This window comes from Cannabis sativa, unplaced genomic scaffold (genome assembly GCF_029168945.1).
Source record: "Cannabis sativa cultivar Pink pepper isolate KNU-18-1 unplaced genomic scaffold, ASM2916894v1 Contig7, whole genome shotgun sequence".
Taxonomy (NCBI): Eukaryota; Viridiplantae; Streptophyta; class Magnoliopsida; order Rosales; family Cannabaceae; genus Cannabis; species Cannabis sativa.
This window is the reverse complement of record NW_026870043.1, coordinates 9,947,505-9,974,344: the sequence shown is the minus strand read 5'-3', so window position 1 is coordinate 9,974,344 and position 26,840 is coordinate 9,947,505.

The following is a 26,840-nucleotide window of genomic DNA, read 5'->3' as shown; positions in this document are numbered from 1 at the left end:
TCTTAATCTAAGATCAACTTCTGACATTGACTTGGAAAGATACAACGGTAAGTTTACAATATCTTTAACCAAGTTCAATATCGGTCCAGTCCAATGCATACTCCATGCATTCGAAACCAGTATACTTTGCCAATGTTCTGGAAAGAACATAACACTTACTCCAAGTGTAAGTATACTTCATCGCTGATTATCACATCAGTGTAAATCGAAAACACTGATGAACAGGGACCAAATCTTTTGAATCATATAATCACAATCACATTCCACTGTATTGACGATACTGTAATTGTGAATAACTATATGTTCTGGATTTAACTGATTTTGTGCATATATCAAGTATATGTATTAAACCACAAACATGTAACATACATGTAAACATACTTCACTTCTAAATTGATAACTAATCAGATTGTAATGAGTTTTATTTAGGGCATAAAACCCAACAAACTCCCACTTGCACTAACATAAAACAAGTTGTGCATTACAATCAATCTTTTGTGTTGATCCTCTGATCAAGTGTAGTATATTTGAATCCACCCATATATCTGGAACCAGGTTCATAAGACACATGAAACCTCCCTAACTTATGCTTTACTCATCAAGGGATACTGAAATCCTTACTGCCCATTAAGTACATCTGAATGACCAGAAGACATATCTCTCAAATTTTAAAATTTGGAATTGAGATAAAGCAGTGTAGAATTTTCTTCAGTAAAATAACTTTCTGGTAATTTTGAATTTACAAAGTTATATCTTCTCTGATGAAGCTTGAATTATTATAGATGGGTTTTAACACTCTTCTATAATGATTCCTCCACCCCCAGAGTGACCACCATCTCACAATGAGTCGGTGTGCATATCAGAATCACTAATGCATAGTTCCTTATATAACATATACGTCACTTTTGTAAATCTTTCTTGATTGTCCCCTAATGTTCCCATTTGATTACATCTCAGATGGCTCCCACTCAATAGCAGATATCTGGTTAGAAACTTTTAACCTTTTACTATTGTTTCTGGGAACATCTCATTGTGACTTATTATCTTAATCTGAAACTGTAAGTTTATTAGGTCAACAACATAGCAGTTTAGTATTTGAAGTGTAAAATACTTGCTAAAGATTTAAGCAATCAAATCAAGATACCATAAAATGTTATGAGAAATAGACATCTTGAATCAAGTCTTTCGAATAGACTGTGCAAGAATTCTTCTATCTTACTCTCATAATTCTGATAAGTTGTTTCTATCCATGTGAATGGTTAGACTTGTTTTTATCAGAGGTGTTCTTAAGTTCCTATCACAATTATCAACCAAACGAAGATGGGTAAAGAATTTTAATATTCTCCCACTCAACCAAGGTAATGTGAAACATTATCAAAGAACTTTAATGGTATCAATAACTATTACAACAGTAAATCTAAACTGGAACATATAATCAAGATCAAGGATTTATTCTGATAATAGCTAATTTATTATATTATTTCCATGTTTGAAATTATGTGTCACAAAGGGTACTGTAGAATAAAGTCCACCCCTAAGTTTATAGAGATTATGGTCCACCCCTAAAGGTTGTAAATCTCTAAGTGTGATAGAGAGTCTGTGGAGTTGAATATAATCCAGAGTTCATTAGATATAAAAGATCGTTTGAACTGCATATTATTATTAACTTTTCTCCACCCCTATCAGATCAAAAGATCTTTTTATTAAACAAATTCTCAAATAATTGTTTTTTGAACTAACAATTATTCATAAACATAGAAATAACTTTTAGTGTTTATGTAGTAATAACTCTGTAAAGAGTTTAAATACCTTTTGAATTTGCATCAATAATAAAAACACATACACATTCAAACATAATAAATATAATAATCGGTAATAGATAAAATAAAGAACTGAAGCTCAACTCATAAATTGCAATATAATTGAAAAAGATATTTTATTATAAACCAAAAAAAAATTGTTTGCAATATTTATGAGAACCAAACAGGGAATTAAGATCCCAAAACTTGAAATCCAAATTGTTTGAAAAACTAAACAATTAATTCAAATGAAAGAGCTTCTTCTTTATTGTAGACAATCTCCATCCACCATCCAGCTTTCTAATCCAACTCGCTAAGACAGCACCCGAGTTTAAGAAGCTTTAGCTATAAGAAGAATAATAAACAGGGTTAGTAGTCCAGAATTATTAATCCAAAAGGATAATAATTCACTAAAAACACATCAGTTTATAAAGAAAATACCTTGTTTCTTTGCGAGATACTTAGGACATTGGGATTTCCAATGGCCTTTCTCATTGCAGTAGAAACACTTTCCTTTTGGTGTATTGCCAGAAGCTCCAGCATTTTTGTTCCTAGCTGCATTCGCAGCTTGAGCTCGCTTCTTGGCATTTTTCCACTTCTTCTTATGATTGGATTTGGAAGTAGAAGCAACAAGTGCCTCAGGATTACTCGTCTTATTACCGTTTCCAGAATACTGAGGTTTATTCCCTCTTTTCTTGGGACCTCCAATCAAATTTTCATATGTCTGAAGGTCATTGACTAAAGTATGAAAGTCTTGCTCCTTCTTATTCATGACATAATTTGATGTGTAGGGCAGAAAATCTGGAGTCAGACTATTCAAGATGAGACTCACTTGAGTAGTCTGATCCATTTCAGCACCATGATTCTGGGCTTCCTGGAAATAACTAGCCATGTGGAGAAGGTGATCACGCACATTCTGATGGGGTTCCATCCGTGCGTTGATGAATTTCTTAGTCGCGTCAAAACGAGACTGAATAGATGCCATACCGAATAGCTCAGTTAACTGCGTCATGATTTCTGCAGCCGTGACAGTGTTTGCAAACCTTGTTTTCAAGGTGTCAACCATGCTAGAAAGCATGAAGTAACGAGCTTTATTGTTAGCATTATGCCAACGCTCGAACTTCTCTTTCACAGTTTTGGTTGCATTGTCACTTGGCTGCTCAGGGGACGGCTCAGTCAACACAAACGAGGCACTTTCACCTATGAGAGCAATATGAATGTTCTCTCTCCACTTTGGGAAGTTAGACCCATTTAGCTTATTTTCAGTTAAGAGTGACAACATGGGATTTGACATTGTAATTCAGGATACTACAAGATAACACATAGATATCAATTATGGTTTATCACAAAATCTTATTTTGAAATTATTAGCACATAGCAAGTAGGAATGACTAGAGAAAATACAAAAAAAATTCAATCCTAAATAATTTCCAAGGTTTTCAACAAACTGATATCAGTGTCCCGTTTAGGCGAGAGTCAAAGCTATCATTCATCGAATAGAGTTGTCAGCTCATCTAAAATGGCAAACATTCTAGCAACCTTTTATTCGATCGAAAAGAGAATCCGACGTTGTCCCATTTAGGCGAGAGTCAAGGTCATTCTTATGTCTTGAGCTTCTACCATTGTTTCATATGTTTGTAAGTCTTATACAGTATCCACCATTAGGGTGATTAATACCAATATAAAACACTTACATACATACTTATCTTTCAAGATTAAACGGCGCTAACTTGCTAATGAACGTTCCTCCATTAGGGAGGATTACTCACTAAAACAATAGCTATGTAAAACCAACAATGGAGATCGAATATCTCAAAATAATAAAGCTCATTATTTATATTGTATTTTCTTCTATTATTTATTGATTTTAAATCTATATATATTTATTAAATTTTAAATTTAGAATAGAATCTAAATAAAAAATTTAATTTAATATCTGTAAAAATTAAACTTAGATGGTTAAGAAAATAAAATGAATTATTTCCATCTTAGTGTTAATTTTCCAACAAATATTAACAAAATTACTTAATTTAAGTTGTATTAATTTAAATTAATTTGCAACTCAAATTAAAATTTTCTACAAATATATATATTGTATTTCCAAAAATACACAATTTTCGAAATACATTTAAAATAAATCAAACTTTACTTAGAAAAAATACCTCAAGCAAAAATATTATCTATCTAGATTTTCTTGACTAATTAATCCAATTTCTAACAATATATTTCAGTTCCTTTATTTTAAATTAATCATTAAATGAAAAAGATCATTGATTTAAGTTGATTCAAAATTAATTAAAATAATTAATTTACAACTTCAATCTATCTTTCAAGATAAATTCAAAATCATCTTGCATAATTAAATGCAATTTTGAAAAAATGATTAATAATATAAATAGAATATATTTTGAAAATTATTCAAATTTAAGTTTTTATGGAAATACCCAACTTAAAATAATTTTCTTATTTAATTAAATATCATGAAAATAACAATATCTAAGTATCATTATGAAAATCAACTTAGATATTTAATTTTCAATTTAATTAAATGTATTAAATTCAGGAAATAAATAATTAAGTATAGAGAAGGCTTAATCATTAATTTCCAATTTAATACAAGGAAAAATATCCTTAATTGAATTGTACAAAAATTAATTATTAAACAATTAATTTCACAATCAATGATATTTTCCTATATTAGAAATAATAATTAGTATAGAAATTAATATCTAGAAAATATCTCAATTCTACTAAGTATCTTTTCAAGATCTGGAAAATGTCTGATTTAAGTTATTATAGAAAGAATCTATAATTTACAAACTTAAAATTTTCCAAACATCATTTAATTAAATATCAAAATTAGGTGGTAACTACCTAATTTAAAGATATTCCCTTTTTAAGTCTAAAACCAACTTAAAATAATATCTTTTAAGATTCTTCGATAACTAATTCCTAGAATTCCTCAGCTTAATATTATTATCAAAATATATTCAAATTTAAGTTAAAAGGAAAAATTAGTAATTACTAATTCATAACTTAAATAAGAATATTTAATGAAATAATAAAAGTAAGTTTCAGAAAGAATCTAGTTAGTTAAAATTCTTTATTTAATTAAATACAAGAAAAATACAAATAGTTTATCTAGAAATGAAATTCATTAAACTATGTTTTTTCTTAAATTAATTTCGAAGAAATTAATTATGTTGCTATTCAATTTTATTAGGTCAAACTAATATAATTAACCTAGCACAGTTATCCAAATCAGGCAAATGGGCCTTCACAATTGGGGTTGTTCATGTGAGGGGGGGCTGGGTCCAGTATGTCGCACCCACTTCTAAGGCTCCCAACTCTCACACAAGGCCCAAAAGAGAGGAATTTAACCTTAAAATGAACAACTGTTATTAATTGAATAGGCCCATTAACTAAATGAGCCTAAATAAAATCTATCAGGTTATGACATTTTATTTAGCAACAACAACCTATATGTATCTATAATAGAAATTAAACATATAGGCTCACAGAGGCACACAGATTTGGATGGATCCTATCATGTTACTAGGTCATACACAGATGAAAGAAGTTTGTAAAAATTACCTGTTACAAATTATCTACTTGATCTATCATCAATTGAACCATGGGTTAAAATCAGATCATTTGATCTGTCAACAAGTTAACCCTGGCAATTTAGATCAAGTAATAATAGGTTTTAGAAAAAAAAACTTACAAACAATCTAAAACACATACTCCTGCAACAAGGTTAGATCTGGATAGTTGGATGTAGGATTTATTTAATTTTAAATCTATATTTCGAAAAATAAAATTAAAAATTAAACCTACCATTTTGAAAAATTAGGTTTTGGGTAACCTAAATGCATTTCAAAATTAAATTGCTAACTTTCCTTTTAAATTTCATGTTATTTAATAAATCAAATAATAAAATAGAAAATGGTAAATACATACCCTTTTCTTATTTTACAATTTAATTTAATTGAAAAATAACAAAATTTAAAAGTTAACAAAAATACCTTATTTCCTCTTTTAAAATTATCATGATTATTTTGATCTTATTTTAATTAAGGTCAAGTTACCAAAAAAAATTAATATCTGACCTTAAAAAAAATAAAATAATCAAATTTTAAAGGAAATAAGAAAAGAGGTAAGCAAAACTTGATTTTTTTCCATTTTCAAAATCAAATTGCACTAATATCTAAAATTAATTTTTTAAAAAAAATAAAATTAATTTATTTCTCATAATTAGATTTGAAATTTGAAAAACAAAAGATCAACATACAAAACTACACAAAAAATCGAAATTTAATTCCATGAAATAGCATGAAAAATTGAAGAAAACGAAGAAAATAGCACAATTTACGGATGGGCGCGCGTAGGGAAGGAGATCAGCCGAGGTTCCTCGGCGCTGGGAGGCTGCCAGCAGCCCTTCCGCGCGTGTGGGTAGGGTGATCACCACCCAGATTTTTCCGGATTTTCAAAAATTCATAACTAATTCAAATTAAATCGAAATCGAGTTCTGTAAAAAGTAAATTGCTTAGAATTTTCCAAACTATCCAATAAAAATAATTCCAGATACAGACAATCAATTATTTTTCCCAGAATTCACAAACATCAATCAAACATCAATATGACACATCATGAAACCATCCAAATCACAAGCAAATCGTTTTAAGTCCAAATTTCTTGCAAGCAAATCAATTACGATGGCTCTGATACCAGTTGTTGGTATTATATTTATCCAGGATCTTAGATCTACTTACAAGTATGTTGATTTAACAACCTAATATTGAACTTCTAAAAAGATGAACTAAACACATAAAAGTTAAGAATAACTTACAGTGATTGCAGCGGAATTAATGTCTCCTTCCACTCAGATCTCTAACCCTGGATTCTTGTCTGTAGCAGAGTATAATCAAGATCTGAGCCCGAAAGTTCTTCAGTTGGATGTGATCCTTCACAGTCTTCCAAACTATAATGAGGTACTGAATGATGTGTGTGGGCACTTCTCTCTCACTAGGAATTTCGAAATTTTCTCTCTTGTTTTCTCTCTTGATTTCGTGTGATACACAATGCAAAGCAAAAATTTCTCATTCAAGCACACCAAGAGAAGAGAGGGGGTGGCTATAAATAGGAAAAGGGAAGACCACAACTTTCCAAATAAACAGTTTCCTTTTTACTGTGTAATTGAATAACTACCTTATTTAGTGTGATTCACCACTTTCCTATTTAGGCTAGGCTTTGATTAGCAATTATATGGCAAATTAAATTGAAAATAATAATTGGGAAATATGCAATCATGTGGCCGGCCATGGTGTGTATGGGCCTCACATGGATTTTGCAGTTTCCTCAATTTTATTTCTATTTCTCCAAAAATGTCATTTTTCCAATTCTAATCATTTAAATGCCAAAACTAATTATTTAATAACTAAAATAGATTATTAAATAATATTTCCATTTAAAATTAATTATTAATTTAGACATGCAAAGTCTCATAATTAATAATTAAACCTAGAAACCCTCTTATTTAAAATTTCATCCCTAAACTGTGAGAATTCACAAATTAGACATAGTCTAACTTTTAGAATTATAATTCATTAATCATAAATCAATTATAGAGTCTTACAAACAGTATAGTCTCAACTAGAATGGGGACCATGGATCTATATTCTGAGCTTCCAATAAGTTGAACCGATTTACCAAGTAAATCCCTAACTTATTAATTCCTCGTTGAATCCACTCTTAGAACTTGGAATTGCACTCTCAGACTTATATAGAGCATATCATATGTTTCACGATATCAATATGCTATCTCATTTAACCATTGTTATAATCTTAATGTGATTTAGACATCCTCTATATAGATGATTTACATCGAGACGGGACCAATTTACCGTTTACACCCCTCAATGTATTTTGCCCATTTGAACACTTAGTTACTTGTAAATGATGTTTTAGTGATCTAATATATAGTCACTGAAACAAGAGCTCATCCATTTACTTCTATTTAACTAAGCTCAAAAGGAATCATCACTTTACTTCTATACACCAGTAGAAGCTATAGATTTCCATATTTATGTTTAGCACTCCCATTCAGTTATGCTATCATGTTCCCAAAATATATGTATTATCCTGACTCAAAAGTAGGCTTTAACTAATAAATCAAAGAACAAGAATAGCACTCCTGAGATTGAGCCTAAGCATATCAGGATTTAGATTCTCTTAATCTAAGATCAACTTCTGACATTGACTTGGAAAGATACAACGGTAAGTTTACAATATCTTTAACCAAGTTCAATATCGGTCCAGTCCAAATGCATACTCCATGCATTCGAAACCAGTATACTTTGTCAATGTTCTGGAAAGAACATAACACTTACTCCAAGTGTAAGTATACTTCATCGCTGATTATCACATCAGTGTAAATCCAAAACACTGATGAACAGGGACCAAATCTTTTGAATCATATAATCACAATCACATTCCACTGTATTGACGAAACTGTAATTGTGAATAACTATATGTTCTGGATTTAACTGATTTTGTGCATATATCAAGTATATGTATCAAACCATAAACATGTAACATACATGTAAACATACTTCACTTCTAAATTGATAACTAATCAGATTATAATGAGTTTTATTTAGGGCATAAAACCCAACAGGATCACATACACAAAGAGAAGGACATTCGGGCTCAGATCTTGATAATACTCTGCGACAGAAAGGATACAAGGGTTAGAGATCTGAGTGGAAGGAGACATTAATTGCGCTGCAACCAATGTAAGGTTTTCTTAACTTTATATGTGTTTTTTTATCGTTTTAGAAAGTTCATATTTAGGGTGGTAAACAACATACTTGTGAGTAGATCTAAGATCCTGGTAAAATAAATTCCAACACTTTGGTAGTAGTTTTCTCAGTTGGTTCGACTGAGGGAGTGGGATTGTCCTCTTCTTGAGTGGAAGAGGACGCAACATTGGAAGGAGTTATATCTGAAAGCATTTCCTCTAAAACAACTTTACTTTTCGGTTTGTTGTCTTTAATATAGTTCTCTTCAAGAAAAGTAGCATTTGTAGAAACAAACACTTTGTTATCCTTGTGACTATAAAATAGTCCACCCCTAGTCTCTTTAGAATTTCCGACAAACATGCACACTTCAGTTTGTGATTCAAGTTTGCCTTCTTTCTTTCTCAAGACATGAGCAGGGCACCCCCAAATTCTGTAGTGGCGTAAACTAGGTGTACGACCATTCCAAAGTTCGACGGGTGTCTTAGGGACTGCTTTAGATGGAACAACATTTAAAATGTCATTAGCCATTTGTATAGCATATCCCCAGAAGGACGTGGACAGAGTTGAATAACTCAGCATAGACCTAACCATTTCCAAAAGAGTGCGATTTCTTCTTTCTGCAACTCCATTTTGTTGTGGAGTGCCTGGGGCAGTGTATTGGGATTCAATTCCAAGTTCAATTAAATGATCTTTGAACTGCATATCCATATATTCTCCACCCCTATCAGTTCGCAAGATCTTTAATGATTTACCTAATTGGTTTTGAGCTAAAGCATGAAATTCTTGAAACGTTTCAAACGTTTCAGATTTCTTTTGCATTAGGTAAAGAAAACTATATCTAGAGTAATCGTCAATGAAAGTGACAAAATACTCATAACCACCTCGGCTTTTACATTCAAAGGTCCACAGACATCGGAATGCACTAACCCTAGGGGTTGTTTGGCATGCTCTCCCTTTGCAGAGAAAGAACGTTTAGTCATTTTTCCTTCCAGGCAGGACTCGCATACTGGCAGTTCACCTAAGACGACATTTTTCAATGGACCGTCTTTGGTTAGCCTATTGAGTCTATCAAAGCCTATATGACCAAAACGTAAATGCCATAGATAAGTTTGATCATCATTATCAATCTCTTTCCTTTTGAGATTTCTAGGTTTAGCTACATGGAAAAGTTCACTGTTTAGTGAGATTGTGTATTTGGTCTTAAAACATAAAGCCCTTGTTCCATGGGAGCAACACATATTTGAAATCCATTACGAGAAATTAAACAATTAGAACTCGAAAAATTCAATATATAAGATTGTGTTTGCAAACATGAGACACTAATCAAGTTTCTACTAAAGTTTGGAATAAATAAAACATTTTCTAAAATTAAAAATCTTTGTTGAAACTTGATGTGGGCTTTTCCTCTAGCTTTGACCGACACTAACTTGCCATTACCAACTTTAAGCTTTAACTCTCCTAGAAGCAGATTTTCCCAAGTTTCAAGCAGCTGCAGTGAAGAACATACATGGTTAGTAGAACTAGAATCAACAATCCATGCGGATTTCTCGTTGTCTAAAACACATGATTCAAAGACAAAAGCATTACCTTCGTTTGAATTGTTTAGAAGCTGGGGACATCGTTCTTCTTGATGTCCCTTTTCATTACAATTCGAACATAGAAGATTATGTCTGATAATTGTACTTGAAGAAGCAGCTTTGCTAGAGCCTTCATGCTTAATCCTTTTCCTCTGATTAAGATTTGCAAACCTAGGAGGACCCATTGCAATCAGATTCCGTTCATGGGCTCGTAATTCTGCTTCGAGCTTGTGCATGTCGGAGGAGTTGAAATTGTTGATCATGTAAGAAACAACAAATTCATTATACTCCAGAGGAAGACTATTAAGAATGAATTGGACCCATTGTTCTCTTGATAAATCAATCCCTAGTAGATTTGCCTTTTGGAACTTCAGATTCATCATCAACAGGTGCGAGTTTATGCAACTACCAGGATGCATTTTCACACTATAGAGTTCTTTTGCTAAGATATCAACTATGAGAGGATCGGGGTGAGGGTTATTCACATTGGCACTACAACACATCAATAAAACAGAAGTAAGGTTTTGGTTCATAAATTCATACACATTTTCAGAAAATAACAAACAATCACATATGTTATAAAAATACTAAATCTAACATAGTTTATTTTCCAAGGATTTTCAACAAACTGATACAGTGTCCCGTTTAGGCGAGAGTCAGGGCATCATCCATTGAATAGAGTTGTCAACTCATCTAAAATGATAATCACTCTAGCAACCTTTTATTCAATCAAGATTTGAATTCAGCGTTGTCCCGTTTAGGCGAGAGTCAAGGCAATTCTATCTTATGAGCTTCCACCATTGCTTCATATTTTGTAAGTCAAATATGGTCGCCACCATTAGGGTGATCCATACCACATAAAACACTTACAAAGCTACTTATCTTTCGAGATTAAAAGGTGCAAACTGGTCGAGTAGCCCTTTATAGAAAGGAGCTCTCTAGTTGGGATTCACACGCACAGCCTTATCCTATGAGTCCGCCTATGCTACGCGCCTGCCTTTGAGAGCCTTTCCGCTGGTTCCCTTCGTCGGCGTCATCGAACCACGTTAGCAATCCAGAAAAACTGGAAGCTCGAAACGACCGGTCAAAGGAATAAGGGAAAGGCAAGGCAAATCGCCAAGCTACAATCGCCCTTTTAGCCACTCGGCAATGGGGCACCGTATAAGCAGTCCCCCCCTCTACGAAATAAATGATCGAAAATGCTTCACAAAGACATAGGGGCAGACGGATCGTAATAACATAAATACATCGAAGACTTCGAAAACTAAAGCAGGCCCCTTCTTCGACTATTCGACCTGCTCCTCGATAATATTTTTCCGACGTGGCAGTAAGACTTAAATGTCCTTACAACATTTCCCGACCGTCATTGTTTACTCCGAAAACCGTCGGTCACTTGGGGGGGGCGAGACATGACCGCGACTTAAGATTCAAGTACCGTTGAAAAGACTAAAGGAACGGGGGGAATGACTACCTGTAATAAAGCACAGGCTAATATGAGCCGACCAGAAGAAGCAAGGCTTAGATTACCAGATCCTGGACACAATCTTCCTAGAGATGGAGAGCCCCTTGCCTCCTAATGAACGTTCCTCCATTAGGGAGGATTATTCACTAAAACAAACGCTATGTAAAACCAACAATGGAGATCGAATGTCTCTTGATTAAAGCTCATTATTTAAAATTTGTATTTTATTTAATCATTTATTCCGTATTATAATAATGAAAAATTACAAATTAAAGTTGGTTTAAATAAAAAATTAACTTTAATTAAATTTCAATTATTATTTAAATTCGAAAAATAAATTCGAATAAAATGGAACAAATTTGAAAATATCTTGTTTAAGTTGTTTTAGAAGAATCTAAAAAATCAACTTAAATATCTTTCAAATTAGATTTAATTAAATTAAAATTAAGTTGTAACCACTTAATTTGAAAATATTCCATTTTAAGTTAATATTTGAAAAAATATCAACTTATAAAATATCTAAATAATCTTAATAACCAATTCCTAAAATTTCTCACCTTAATTTTGAAATTTTAAATCCAAAAGATATTCAGATTTAAGCTGATTAGTTATGGATAACTAAATATCAACTTAAATAGGAATATTTAATGAAAAATTTAAATTAAGCATCAGAAAGAATCTAGATGGTTATAATTCTATCTATAATTAAATACAAGAAAATACATATAGTTTAGCTTAGAATAAAATTCTTTAAACTATCGTTTTCTTAAATTAATTTCAAAATAAATGAAATTAATTATGTTGCTAATCAATTTTATTAGGTTAAACTATCTTAATTAACCTAGTACAGTTATTCAAATCAGGCAAATAGGTTCATGTGAGGGGGTGCTGGGTTCAGTATGTCGTACCCACTTCTATGGCTCCCAACTCTCACACAAGGCCCAAAAGAGAGGAATTTAACCTTAAAATGAACAACTGTTATTAATTGAATAGGCCCAAAACTAAATGGGCCTAAATAAAATCTATCAAAAACTATGATATTTTATTTAGCAACAACAACCTATATGCATCTATAATAAAATTAAACATATAGGCTCACACAGGCACACAATTTGGATGGATCCTATCATGTTGCTAGGTCATACATAGATGAAAGAAGATTGTAAAATTTACCAGTTACAAATTATTTACTTGACCAAGGGAGCCATGAGTTAAAATCAGATCATTGGATCTGTCAACAAGTTAACCATGGCTATTTGCAATCAAGCAATAATAGGTTTTAAAAACTTACAAACAAGCTAAAACACATACTCGTGCAACAAGGTTAGCTGGATAGTTGGATGTAGGATTTATTTAATTTTAAATTATTAAATTTTGAAAAATAATTAAATAAAAAAAATTATTTTCGAAAAATTAATAATATAATAAATATATATTTTTGAAATTAATAAAATAATATTAAAATTAAACCTACAATTTTGAAAAATTAGGTTTCAACTAACCTAAATATCATTTCAAAATTTCCTAACTACTTTTAAAAATTTAATGTTATTTTATAAATTAAATATTCAATAACAATAAAAAAGATAAATAAATATCTTTTTCAGATTTTATGATTTAATTTAAATAAATAAAATGACAAAATTTAAAAGTTAGCAAAATATCTCACTTCTATTTAAAATTACATGATTATAGTTATCTTATTTTAAATTTAAATAAGGTCAAATTATTTTAAAAAAATATTTAATTTAAAATTTAAAATCTGACCTTAAATTTAAAAATAAGATAAGATATAATCAAATTTAAAAATAAGATGGATAATTAAGCAAAAAAGATAGATATTTACTATTTTGAAATTCAAATTACACTAATATCATGAATTAATTTGAAATAAAATTAATTAATTTAAAATAAAATTAATTAATTTAATTATGATATTTAGAATTGAATTAGGAATAGTAAATGTCTAAATACAAAACTACACAAAAAATCGGAAGTTAAATCCATAAAATAGCATGAAAAATCGAAGAAAAACGAAAAAATTGCGAGCTGTACGGACAGTATGCATTGCATACTGTCCGCGCGCGCAAGACAGGGTGCACTGCCGAGGATCCTCAGCACAGGAGGCTGCATGTAGCCTCTCCGCGCGCGCGAGGCTTAGTTTCAGACAAGAAACTGTGTCTGAACGCGTGCTGTCCGAAGGTTGCCCTTCGTCCCCGCGCGCGTGTGATGAGGCACGATTCCTGATATTTTTCGAAACTTCAAAAAATCATAACTAATTCAAATTAAATCGAAATTGAGTTCTGTAAAAAAGTAAATTGCTTAATTTTTTCCATAGTATCCAATAAAAATAATTCTCGAAACAGATATTTAACTATTTTTCACGAAAATTCACAACCATCAATCAATCATCAAACAACACTCACAACAACATGATACCATCCAAACATCAAACAAATCGTTTTAAGTCCAAATTTCTTGCAAGCAAATCAATTACCATGGCTCTGAGGCCAGTTGTTGGAAATTATTTTACTAGGATCTTAGATCTACTCACAAGTATGTTGATTAACACCCTATATATGAACTTCTAAAACGATTATGAAATAAACACATATAAAGTATGAGAAACCTTACATTGGGTGCAGCGGAATAATATGACTCCTTCCGTTCAGATCTCTAACCCTTGTATCCTTTCTATCGCAAAGTATTATCAATATCTGAACTTGGATCTCTTTCTCTCCTTCTTTAGTGCTGAAACTCCTTCTTGTTGAATATCTTTCTTCACGATCTTCCTCACTATGATTGAGGTATCACTTGCTGTGTGTGGGCACTACTCTAATCACTAAGTGTTTCGAAATTTCAAGGAAGAAGAGAGAGTAAGAAGTGGCGTCTAGGGTTTAGAAAGAGAAGGCTCAGGTTTTTCTCTGAATGAAAAGTGTAATTTTCCTGAAGCCTTCACTATCTATTTATAGCATTCCACTAGGGTTAGGTTTGAATTATTTGGCATTAAAATAATGAAAATATCAGATGATAAAGCCTATAAAAGTGGCCGGCCATGGCTATGTGGATTTGGGCCTCACTTTTTGCAATTTTGTAGTTTTATCATTTTTGCATCTCATTTTCTCAAAAACGCCAATTTTCTAATTCAACAATTTAAATGCCAATTCTAACTATTTAATAACTATAAATTATTATTAAATAATATTGTCATTTATCATATTTATTAATTGAACCATACAAAGTATCATAATTAACAAATATGCCCCTAAAACTTTTTCTTTACAATTTCGCCCTTACTTAGTGAAAAATTCACAAATAGACATAGTCTAATTTGAGAATTATAATTGATTAATCAAAACCAATTATATGAGTCTTACAAGCAATATTATCTCAACTAGTGGGGGGACCATGGGTCTATATAACCGAGCTTCCAATAAGCAGATCAAGAATTTATAACCTAAATTCACTGACTTATTAATTCTTCGTTGAATCCACGCATAGAATTTAGAATTGCACTCTCAGTATATAGAATGCTCTATATGTTCCACCATATAGACGCATCATTAGTTATCTATTGTTATAATCCTAATTTGATCAATGATCCTCTATATGAATGATCTACACTGTAAAGGGATTAGATTACCGTTACACCCTACAATGTATTTTATCCTTAAAACACTTAACCCCGTATAAATGATATTTCAGCTTATGTGAAATGAGTACTCCACCATTTATTTTTGTTTGGTCAAGCTCGAAGGAGATCATCCTTTACTTACTATTCGCTAGATAGAAGCTATAGATTCCATGTTTATGTTAGCGCTCCCACTCAATTGCACTACCGTGTTCCCAAAATGTACGTATCACCCTGACCTAAAATTAGGCTTAACTAACAAATCAAAGAACACGAACAGCCTCCTGAGATTGAGCCTAATCATAACAGGATTAAGATCATTTGATCTAGGATCAACTAGGCAATATTGACTTGAATAGATATTACGGTAAGTTTAATAAATCTAAGTCAAAGTTCAATATCGGTCCCTTCTGATGCATACTCCATGCACCCAACCTGAGCTTTACTTTAACCAATGCTCTGGAAAGAACATAATATTTCTCCAAATGCAAGTAAACTCTGTTGTAGATTATCATATCAGTAAAACCCTGTGTCTGATAAATCTAGGAAACTTTATTCACATAGTCATGTTTACTTTCCAATATGTTGACAACACAATAAACAGGATCAAGTATGTGAAAAGGGTTTCAGATGAATTTATAAATCAAATAGACAAGCAATTGATAAGGTGAACCAAAACATACACAAATGAATGAAAAATACTTTTGTTTCTTTATTGATGTTGAATAAAATGGATAACATTGAAATGGAGTTTTATTTAGGGCATAAAACCCAACAGCCACTTGGTAAGCTTTTTCCAATTGATATTTTCATTATTTTAATGCCAAATAATTACTAACCTAAACCTAGTAGTTGCCTATAAATAGAAAGTGATGGCTCAGTCAAAAATATGCTTTTGGTCAGAAAATCAGAAATTTGCTTTTTCAGAAAAACTGAGCCTTCCACTTCTCTCTCTATAGCCGACCCTATACCTCTCTCTTTTCCTCTTCTCAATTTCAAACCTTAGTGATAGAGTATTGCCCACACAAAGCAAGTGGTACCTCAGTCATAGATTGGAAGACTGTGAAGGATCACACACAAAGAGAAGGACATTCAGGCTCAGATCTTGATAATACTCTGCGACAGAAAAGATACAAGGGTTAGAGATCTGAGTGGAAGGAGACATTATTCCGCTGCAACCAATGTAAGGTTTTCTTAACTTTATATGTGTTTATTTTATCGTTTTAGAAAGTTCATATTTAGGGTGTTTAAACAACATACTTGTGAGTAGATCTAAGATCCTGGTAAAATAAATTCCAACAACTGGCCTTAGAGCCATGGTAATTGATTTACTTGCAAGAAATTTTGACTTTAAAACGATTTGTTTGTGATTTTGATGGTTTCATGTTGTGTTGTGTGTTATATGATGATTGATTGATGTTTGTGAATTTTCATGAAAAATTATTAAAATTCTGTTTCTAGAATTATTTTTGTTGGATAGTATGGAAAAAATTAAGCAATTTATTTACAGAACTCAATTTCGATTTAATTTGAATTAGTTATGATTTTTTGAAGTTTCGAAAAAATATCGGGATGAAGCACTCATCCACGCGCGCGGAACCGAGTGATCCTCGGTCAGACGCGTGTTCGGACAAGGTTTTGTCCGATCAACACGCCCAGGGGTGTCTGAAACCCCTTCTTCGCGCGCGGACATGCTGCAGATTTCCCTTACGCCGAGTTTTCTCGGCCGTGCACTCCCACCTGCGCCCGCGGGCAGTATGCACAGCATACTGTCCGTACAGCTCGCATTTTTTTTGTTTTTCTTCGATTTTTCATGCTATTTCATGGATTTAACTTCCGATTTTTTGTGTAGTTTTTTATTTAATTTTATTTTTCAATTTTCAAATCTAATATCAGAAATAAATTAATTTGAATTTTTTAAAATTAATCTTATATATTAGTATAATTTGAATTTGAAAAACAAGTAAACATTTATCTTTTTGCTTGATTTTTTATCTTATTTTTAAATTTGATTATATCTTATCTTATTTTTTAAATTTATGGTCAGATATTATTATTTTTTTTTAAATTAAATATTTTTTTTTAATTTGACCTTATTTAAATTTAAAATAAGATAACTATAATCATGATATTTTGAATAGAAATAAGATATTTTGCTAACTTTTAAATTTTGTTATTTTATTTATTTAAATTAAATCATAAAATCTGAAAAAGATATTTTAAATATTATTTTATTAATTTTGAAAATATATATTTTTTTTATATTCGAAAATTAATATATTTTTTATTATTTAATTATTTTTCGAAATTTAATTATTTAAAATTAAATAAATCCTACATCCAACTATCTAGTTAACCTTGTTGCAGGAGTCTGTGTTTTAGCTTATGTGTAAGTTTTATAAAACCTATTATTGCTTCATCTAAATTGCCATGGTTAACTTGTTGACAGATCTAATGATCTGATTTTAACTCATGGTTCAATTGACAATAGGTCAAGTAAATAATTTGTAACAGGTAAATTTTACAACTTCTTTCATCTGTGTATGACCTAGCAACATGATAGGATCCATCCAAATGTGTGCCTGTGTGAGCCTATATGTTTATTTTATTATATAGATGCATATAGGTTGTTGCTAAATAAAATGTCACACCATGATAGATTTTATTTAGGTCCATTTAGTTTTTGGACCTATTCAATAAATAACAGTTATTTATTTTAAGGTTAAATCCCTCTCTTTTGGGCCTTGTGTGAGAGTTGGGGGCCATTAGAAGTGGGTACGACATACTAAACCCAGCTCCCCCTCACATGAACTACCCCAATTGTGAAGGCCCATTTGCCTGATTTGAATAACTGTGCTAGGTTAATTAAATTAGTTTAACCTAATAAAAATTGATTAGCAACATAATTAACTTTTAAAATATATGAAATTTATTTTCATTTTAATATTTTAATGTTAATTTTAAGAAAAACACTCTTAATTTTAGATATTATTTATGGACAAACTATTTGTATTTTTCTTGTATTTAATTAAATAAAGAATTTTAACTAACTAGATTCTTTCTGAAGCTTATTTAATTAAATATTCATATTTAAGTTATAAATTAGTTATATTAACTGATTTTTCTTATCCAACTTAAATTTGAATATTTTATTTAAATTTAAAATTAGATTTGGTGTTGCTCATATTTTACAAGAGATGCTTACTTATAAATCGGTTCATTAGTTATTAAAGATTCTTAAGATATTTTTTTTAAGTTAGTTTTAAACTTAAAATGGAATATTTTTCAAATTAAGTGGTTACAACTTAATTTTTGATATTTAGTTAAATTTAAATTTGAAAATATTTAAGTTCTAGATTTTTTCTATAACAACTTAAATTAGATATTTTTTCAAATTTTGTGGAAAAGATACTTAGTCAAATAAGATATTTTCAAGATAGTTATTTCTAGACTACTTATTATTTGTAATATTAAATAGGAAAATATTATACATTGTGAAATTAATTATTTAAATAATTAATTTTGGTACAATTTAATTTAAGTATATTTTTTCCTAGTATTAAACTAGAGATTAATAATTAAGCCTTCTCTACCCTTCATTATTTATTTCTTGAATTTAATACATTTAATTAAATTGAAAATTAAATATCTAAGTTGATTTTCAGCATGATACTTAAATATTTCTTTTTCATGACACTTAATTAAATAAAAAATTATTTTTAGTTGAAATTTAATTTTTCAACTTAAATTTAAATAATTTTCAAAATATGTTTTCTTTATTTTATTAATCAATTTCGAAATTGCATTTAATTATGCAAGATGATTTTGAATTTATCTTGAAAAATAGATTAAGTTGTAAATTAACTATTTATTTTAATTCTTGGACCAACTTAAATCAATGATTTTATCATTTATTGATTAATTTAAAATAAATGAATTAAAGTATATTATTAGAAATTGAATTAATTAGTCAAAGGAAAATCTAGATATGTGATATTTTTGATTGAAGTATTTTTTCTAAGTAATTATTATTTAAGTATTTCGAAAATATAAAGTTTTATACTTTATTCTTCAAAATACAATAAATACATTCTTATGAAAATTTAATTTGAGTTGCAAATTAATTTAAATTAATACAACTGAAATAATTTTCTTAATATTTATATATCAAAATTACTACTAAGATGGAAATAATTCAATTTATTTCAATCACCATCTAAGTATAATTTTATAAATATTAAATTAAATTCTAATTTAGAATTTTAATTCTAAATTCGATATTTAATGAATATATTTTATTATAAATAATAAAGAAAGTACATTTTAAAGAATGAGCTTTATTATTATTAAGATATTCGATCTCCATTGTTGGTTTTACATAGCTTTTGTTTTAGTGAGTAATCCTCCCTAATGGAGGAACGTTCATTAGCAAGTTAGCACCGTTTAATCTCAAAAGATAAGTAGCTTTGTAAGTGTTTTATATGGTATGGATCACCCTAATTGTGGCGACTGTATTTGACTTGCAAAATATGAAACAATGGTAGAAGCTCATAAGATAGAATAGCCTTGACTCTCGCCTAAACGGGACAACGCTAGATTCCAATCTTGATCGAATAAAAGGTTGCTAGAATGTTTAACATTTTAGATGAGCTGACAACTCTATTCAATAGATGGTAGCTTTGACTCTCGCCTAAACGGGACACTAATATCAGTTTGTTGAAAACTTAGGAAATTATTTAGGATTGTATTTTTTTTGGTATTTTCTCTTATCATTCCTACATGCTATGTGCTTATAATTTCTGAATTGGATTTTGTGTTAAACCATTATTGATTTCTATTTATTATTTTGTAGTATCCTGTATAACCATGATGAATTCCATGTTATCACTCTTGACCAAAAATAAGCTAAATGGATCTAACATTCCAAAATGGAATGAGAACATTATTATTGCTCTCATAGGAGAAAGTGCCTTGTTTGTGTTAACTGAGCCGTCTCCTGAAGTGCCGGGGGCAATGCAACCAAAGTTGTTAAAGAAAGGTATGAGCGTTGGCAGAAAGCTAACGACAAAGCTCTATACTTCATGCTTTCCAGCATGGTTGACACCCTTAAAACTCGGTTTTCTAAAACCAAAAAGGCTGCTGAAGTTATCACGAAGTTAACTGAACTATTCGGTAGGGCATCTCTTCAGTCTCGCTTTGACGCGACTAAGAAATACATCAATGCACGAATGGAACCCCATCAGAATGTGCATGATCATGTTCTCCTAATGGCAAGTTATTTCCAAGAAACCCAAGATCATGGTGCTGAAATGGATCACACTACTCTAGTAAGCCTTATCTTGAATAGTCTGACTCCATCATTTCTGCCCTATACATCAAATTATTTCATGAATAAAAGGACATAGACTTTCATGAGTTAGTCAATGACCTTCAGACATATGAAAATTTGATTGGAGGCCCCAAGAAGAAAGGGGGTAAACCTCAAAATTCTAGCAATGGTAATGGGACGGTCAAACCTGAGGCAAATGTTGCCTCTACTTCTAAACCCAAATCTAAGAAGAAGTGGAGAAACACCAAGAAGCATGACGAAGCCATGAAAAACAAAAAGGCTACTGCTTCTGGTGACGCACTCAAAGGAAAGTGTTTCTACTGCAATGAAAAAGGTCATTGGAAACCCCAATGTCCTAAACTTCTTGCAAAGAAACAAGGTATTTCTTTCTATAAACTTTAAGAGTTTTAGTGAATTATTATCCAATTGGATTATTGATTCTGGACTAACTTTGTTTATTTGTTTCTTCTTCTTATAGGCCAAGCTACTTGAACTCAGATGATATCTTAGTGAGTTGGATCGGAAAGCTGGACAAAAGGGTGAAGATCGTCCAAGATGAAGATGAAGCTCATTTATCTATTTTTGAATTAATTGTTTTAGTTTAAAGACAATTTGGATTTCGAATTTCAGTTAGGGATTTTTATCCCTGTTTTCTCATAATGTTGCAATACATTTTTTTTATTATTAATAATATTTTATTTTCTATTCAAACAAATTGCAATTTATGAGATTGAGCCTCATTTACTTTATCTTAAACCACAATTACCACATTATATTTATATTTTTGTATGTGTTAGTGTTTTTATTATTGATACAAATTCTATAATATTTACAACTCTTCATAGAGTTATATTAAATAAACACTAGAAATCATTTCAATGTTTATTAATAATTGTTAATTCTAATACAATTATTGAGAATTTGTTTTAAAAAAAGGATCTTTTGATCTGATAGGGGGTGGAGAAAAGTTAAGAAAACTATGCAGTTCAACGATCTTTTATATCTAATGAACTCTGGATTGTATTCAACTCCACATAATCTCTATAACACTTAGAGAATCATGATCTTTATAACCTTTAGGGGTGGATCATAATCTCTATATACTTAGGGATGGAATTTATCCACAATACTCTATGTTACACATATTTTCTTTAAACATGGAAGTAATATAATGGATTAGCTATTATCAATATAAATCCTTTATCTTGATTGTATGTTCCAATTTAGTTTTACTGTTGTAGTAAATAATGATACCTATAAAAGTTCTTTGATAATGTATCACACTACCTTAATTGAGTGGGAGAATTTTAAAATTCTTTATCCATCTTCATTAGGTTGACACTTGTGATAGGAACTTAAGAACACTACTGAAAAGCAAATCTAACCATTCATGTGGATAGATATAACTTATCTGAATTATGAGAATAAGATAAAAGAATTCTAGTTCAGTCTATTCGAATGACTTGAGCCAAGATTTCTTAATCCTCATAACATTTTATGGTATCTTAATTTTGATTACTTAATCTCTAGCAAGTATTTTTCACTTCAAATACTAGTCTGCTATGTTGATGTTTTAGTCTTAAAAGAAACATATAGTTTCAGACTAATACAATAAGTCACAACTAGATAACTCTCCAAACAATAAGAGGTTAAAAGTATTATTTAACCAGACATCTGCTATTGAGTGGGAGCTATCTGAGATGTAATCAAATAAGGAACGTTAGAAGATATTCAAGAAAGATTTATGAAAGTGATCTATATATTAGATATTAAGGAACTGTATATCAGTTATCCTTGTATCTATGTAACACCCTAACTATCTTAGGCGTATTACGTGATTTTTAAACGTACTGTGCAGCTCGTTGCTAATCAACGAGGTTTATGGAAAAACGTGATTAATTAAAATTTTGCTTTTTCATTAAACTTATAAACCATTTTACAAAAGTCTCGGGATCCCGATTTATAAAATATTTACAAAAGTTTTAACTGATTAACTTTTACATCAAAATGAAAGTCGTCTAACGACAGTTACAAAAATCTCAGCCGTGCTGTCCCGAGGATCGTACGCTCCAGGCCTAACCGCCCCGACATGTACAATCTCATACGCTCGCTCACGGTCCATCAGCTACAGCCTTGCCTTTACCTACACATGAACATAAACTGTGAGTCGACAGACTCAGTAAGAAAAGCATAATAATATCATACATGAAACTGACTGCCGTGTCCAACACGATACTGAGTCCCGCTACTGCCATGTCCAACATGGTACTGAGCACTACTGCCATGTCCAACATGGTACTGAGTTTTGAACGTTCAGGGGACGGTACTATTGACAAGTGTCCTCCTGATCGGTCGAACCGGTCATACTCCGGCTGCTGGTCATACTCCAGCCTGTACCGACGGGATAGGTCAATAGCACTGAACCACCAACCAAGTGTCAGCCTGATCGGTCGAACCGGTCATACTCCGGCTGCTGGTCATACTCCAGCCTGTACCGACGTGACAGGGTTGGATGGTTCGAAGCCTAAATACATAACTAATGTAATCTAGCAGGCTTCCTACATGCACGCTAAACATGTAATCTACATATGCATACTGTTATACTAATCTTACCTGGATTCCGATTTCAGGTGTGCCGGTCAACCTGACTGGAACTGAAGCTGAGCGGCGGATTACTGGCTCCTAAACCATAAAAATCACAACGCTATAAGTGACACGCTAAATCACTTCCCGGGGACTAAAACTCGAAACTAAAAGTTTCCCTATCGATAAAAAGCATGGCAATACCCCTAAAAACCCAAAAACGAGGAAAACTAGGGTTCTGAAAAATCCCCCAACCGGTAGACCGGTTGCCCAACCGGAATTCCGGTTCTGGGAAATTCAGGACCCCCATCCGGAATTCCGGATGCACAACCGGAATTCCGGTTCCTCGCAGGCAGCCAACTAAAAATCCCATAACTCGACCAATTTAACCCCAATTGGTCCCAAACTTTCCAGACCTGCTCTATATGTCCCAAATAACATATCCAAGGCATCAAACCTACCCAGAAACCACAGATACAAAATTTGCCATTGGAGCTCAAGCTTTGAGTTCCAAACTCAAGCTTGAGCAAACCACCTAAACAAGCATGCAAACCAACTTAATTCTACATAACTAAGCATAATATCACCTCTGCAAACTAACAAGAACATCCAGCAACATCACAGAACAAAATGAACCATTTCTTTCCAAAATTCATAACTTTTTCACATAAAAACTAAAAGCTTGAACAATCTAACTAATATGCTTTCAACACAGCTCAATCAACATCAATAATCATGCTTTGAATCACACAAATTAACCACAAAAACACAGCAGCAAAATCAACTAAAAACTCATGCATGCATCATCATTTTTCATCATATTTTTCAAGAATTTAAAGAAAAAGAGTTAGAATCACCTACCACAATCAAGAGCTCACAAATTAAGGTTGAATCAAGCTTTGAAAATTGAAGAAAAACCCAGCTTTGCACCCCAAATACCCAGCCGAAAATGGAGAGGAAAAGAGAGAGAGTTTTCTTGAAAATTTCCAATTTTTTTTTTCTAAGTGTTGTAAAATGAAAGAAATAAAAGGAATAAAGCCATTTAACCCAAAATCATTTCAGCCAACAATTAACAATTAAAATAAACATTTATTCCAATTAATAATCACTAAAAGAAAAAATATCATTGGGGCAAAAAGACCATTTTGCCCCTCCATACTAAACCACATAATAACCACTAAAGGGGTATTTTTGGGAAATTCTAAATTCCCGGCCATTCCCGACATTCCCAATGTCTAAAACCCGTCCCCAAACTACTAACATACTAAGTTGTGATTTCTACTGAGCCAAACGCCGAGTTCCAAAATACCGGACACCGGAAATGCGAAATATAAAAGCTACTGATGACATAATCATGCATATCTGAATTCCATAAATAACAGCAATAAATTATTTAAATAGCTATAAATAATTCCATGATTAAACATAAACAACTGCTAATTTCCAAATTAACTAAGCGGGCTTTACAACTATTCCCCCCTTAAAAGGATTTCGTCCCCGAAATCTAACCTGAATAACTCTGGAAATTGAGCTCTCATATCTGACTCTAGCTCCCAGGTGGCTTCTTCCACCTTACTGTTTCTCCAGAGAACCTTGACCAACGCTATGGTCTTATTCTGAAGGACTTTATCCTTTCTATCCAGGATCTGCACTGGCTGTTCCTCATATGACATGTCTGGCTGAAGCTGAAGACTCTCATAACTGAGTATATGAGAGGGGTCTGAAACGTATTTTCTCAACATTGAGACATGGAATACGTTGTGCACTGCTGATAAGGCTTGAGGCAATGCTAACCGATATGCCACTCGACCTATCTTCTCGAGAATCTCGAAAGGTCCTGTAAATCTAGGGCATAACTGGCCTCTTTTCCCGAAACGTTTAATCCCCTTCATCGGAGATACTCGTAAAAACACATGGTCCCCTACTCGGAACTCAACATCTCTACGTTTCGGATCTGCGTAACTCTTTTGTCTGCTCTGTGAGGCAAGCATTCTAGCTTTTATCTTCTCTATCGCCTCATTGGTCCGCTGTACTGACTCAGGACCTAAATACTTCCTCTCCCCTGTCTCATCCCAGTGGATAGGGGATCTACACTTTCTACCGTACAATAGTTCATAGGGTGCCATCCCTATCGTACTCTGATAACTATTGTTGTACGAGAATTCTATCAACGGTAGATATTTACTCCATGAACCCTCAAAGTCCATAACACAGGCTCTCAACATATCCTCCAATATCTGAATTGTCCTTTCGGACTGACCATCTGTCTGAGGATGAAATGCTGTACTGAATTTCAGCTTTGTACCCATTGCCTGTTGCAAACTTTGCCAAAATTTGGAGGTGAATTTCGGATCCCTGTCCGAAACTATCGACTTCGGTACCCCGTGAAGTCTCACTATCTCCCTGACATATAACTCTGCCAACTGATCCACTGTAAATGTTGTTCTAACCGGCAGAAAGTGAGCAGATTTCGTAAATCGATCCACCACTACCCAGATGGAATCATGCATACCCGTGGTCCTAGGTAACCCGACCACAAAATCCATCGTAATATCCTCCCATTTCCATTCTGGTAGGGTTAGAGGCTGCAACAACCCTGCTGGTCTCTGATGTTCAGCCTTGATCTGCTGACAAGTGAGGCATCTCGATACAAATTCTACCAAATTCTTCTTCATTCCGCTCCACCAGAAGTACGGTTTCAAATCTTGGTACATCTTGGTGGTGCCGGGATGCAGAGAATATGGAGTAGAATGAGCCTCCTCAAAGATCTCGTTTCTCAATTCCACACTGCTTGGAACACAAACCCTGGCTTTATACAAAAGCATCCCACTATCTGACACTGAAAAGTCTTTGGCTTGACCAGCCAATACCTCATCTCGGATCTTCACTAACTCCGGATCTGTCATCTGAGCAACCTTTATTCTTTCCAACAGATCAGATTGCAGCGTTAAGTTGCGAAGCTGACCTACCACAAACTCAATGCTGGATCTAACCATATCCTCAGCTAACTGGGGTGAGATCTGAACCATGCTAGCTACCTGCCCGGGACCCTTTCTGCTCAGGGCGTCGGCCACTACATTGGCTTTTCCGGGATGATAGAGGATCTCGCAATCGTAGTCCTTCACTAATTCCAACCAACGCCTTTGTCTCATGTTCAAATCTTTCTGAGTAAAGAAATACTTGAGACTCTTATGGTCGGTATAGATCTCGCACTTCTCCCCATAAAGGTAATGCCGCCAAATCTTCAGTGCAAAAACCACTGCGGCTAATTCTAAATCATGAGTCGGGTATCGCTGTTCATAATCCTTTAACTGACGGGAGGCATAAGCGATAACCCGATCGGCTTGCATCAATACGCACCCCAAACCCTGTTTGGATGCGTCACAGTAGACTACGAACTTCTCCTTGTCCGAAGGCAAAGCTAGTACGGAGCAAGAATCAATCTCTGCTTCAGCTCCTGAAAACTAGCTTCGCATTTATCTGACCAGATAAATCGCTGATTCTTCTTTGTAAGCTCGGTTAGGGGCATTGAAATTTTGGAGAACCCCTCCACGAACCTACGGTAGTACCCAGCTAATCCCAAGAAGCTTCGATCTCTCGTCACCGTCTTCGGTCTCGGCCAATCCCTGACGGATTCAATCTTCCCGGGATCCACCTTG